The sequence below is a fragment of the Carlito syrichta genome, unplaced genomic scaffold (assembly GCF_000164805.1).
Source record: "Carlito syrichta isolate Samal-C Ts95f unplaced genomic scaffold, Tarsius_syrichta-2.0.1 Scaffold312272, whole genome shotgun sequence".
NCBI lineage: Eukaryota > Metazoa > Chordata > Mammalia > Primates > Tarsiidae > Carlito > Carlito syrichta.
The window spans coordinates 706,899-708,625 of NW_007256368.1; the positions used below are offsets into that span (position 1 = coordinate 706,899).

A 1,727-nucleotide genomic window follows, 5' to 3' on the forward strand; every position below is an offset into this window, starting at 1 on the left:
AAAAAAAAAAAAAAAAAATATATATATATATGGCACAATAGAAAGTGTAGTACAATCTAATTTATGTCTAAAACTATATATGAGCCAGGCTTGGTGGCTCAGCTGTAATCCCAGTGCTTTGGGAGGCTGAGTTGAGTGGATTGCCTGAGCCCGCGGATTCGAGACCTGCCTGGGCAACTTGACAAGACTTCATCTCTACAATAAAATTTAAAAAAATTAGCCGGGCATGGTAGCGCATGCCTGTAGTTTCAGCTACTTGGAAAGCTGAGGCAGAAGGATCGCCAGAGCCCAGCAGGTCGAGGCTGTGGCAGCCAGGAGCATGCCACTGGACTCCAGTCTGGGTGACAGAGTGAGACTCCAACTCAAAAAAAAACAAAAAAACTATATATGTACTTATAAATTTATAGAAAATATTCAGAAGAATAAACATGAACCTGCTAACAATACTTCCATCTAAGAAGAGAAAAAAGATTTATTTAAGAAAGGTTTACTTCTCATAGACAGGAAGTGGACCTACACTCTAGATGAGTGTGGCCCCATAGGACCCTGGGCCCTGGCTTAAATCCTTTCCCCTGGAGATGTTGCAATAAGGTAGATGTGATTGCTGTGACTTCCTTGTTGACCTCTTGTGGATGTCTTGGAGATCCTGAGAGGGGTCCTTGACACCATGCAGTGAGTTTTCAATAGGTCACGCTTCAGAAATTTGAATTTCTAAAAAGACAAATTACAATAGGCCAGTACCAGTCATCCTTAAGGAATCTGTGTTTCTGAAAAGACAAAGTCGACAAAGTTAATCTTTACCTAGAGAATGCATTTCTCCAAAACATATTGTATTAAGGTTTAGGAACAAGAAAAACAAATGGATTTCTCCAGGATATAGCTTCTACTTTCTCATCATTATGTTAGGGTTTAGAAAAGATCAAAAATGCATTTCTCCAGGACATAGCCTCCACTTTCTCTTCATTGTTTTAGGGGTTAAGAACATATAGGGCAGGCTAGGTGGCTCAGCCTGTAATCCCAGCACTATGGGAGACTGAGGAGAGTAGATTGCCTGAGCTTGCAGGTTCAAGAACCACTTGGGCAACTTGACAAGACCTTGTCTCTACAATAAATCAAAAATTATCCTGGTTTTGTAGCACACACCTATAGTTTCTGAGGTGGAAGGATTGCCAGAGCCCAGCAGGTCGAGCCTGCGGTGGCCGGGAGTGTGCCACTGCAGTCCAGTCTGGGCAACAGAGTGACTCCAACTCAAAAGAAGAAAAAAACCAAGGTAAAAAATGGCTTCCTAGTCTCGGTCTGTCCTTTCAGCCATGAGTGTTCCACTGCACTCTAGCCTGGGCAATGGAGTCAGACTCCAACTCAAAAAAAAAAAAAAGCCAGGCTTGGTGGTAAATGAAAAAAAATTAGCTGGGCATGATAGCGCGCGCCTGTAGTTCCAGCTACTTGGAAGGCTGAGGCGGAAGGATCACTGGAGCCCAGCCGGTAGATGCTGCGGTGGCTGGGAGTGTGCCACTGCAATCCAGTCTGAGTGACAAAATGAGACTCCAACTCAAAAAAAAAAAAAAAAAAAAAAGTTGGGCTCGGTGGCTCAGCCTGTAATCCCACGCCTTTGGGAGGCTGAGGTGAATGGATTGCCTGAGACTGCGGGTTCGAGACCCATGTGGGCAGGCGAGACCTCATCTCTACAATAAATTAAAAATTAGCCGGGCGTGGTAGCACGCGCCTGT

The 1,727-nt window shown here is 44.2% G+C and overlaps 1 long non-coding RNA gene across 1 annotated transcript in view; it reads right to left on the reverse strand.

Annotated features, from left to right (window-relative positions):
- Nucleotides 1-557, reverse strand: part of LOC103272361 — a 3,692-nt gene extending 3,135 nt beyond the window's left edge. Inside the window, exon 1 of the long non-coding RNA XR_002482639.1 lies at nucleotides 518-557. This is a non-coding gene — a long non-coding RNA (uncharacterized LOC103272361). The remainder of the gene's footprint in view (nucleotides 1-517) is intronic.
- Between the last annotated feature and the right edge of the window lie 1,170 nt (nucleotides 558-1,727).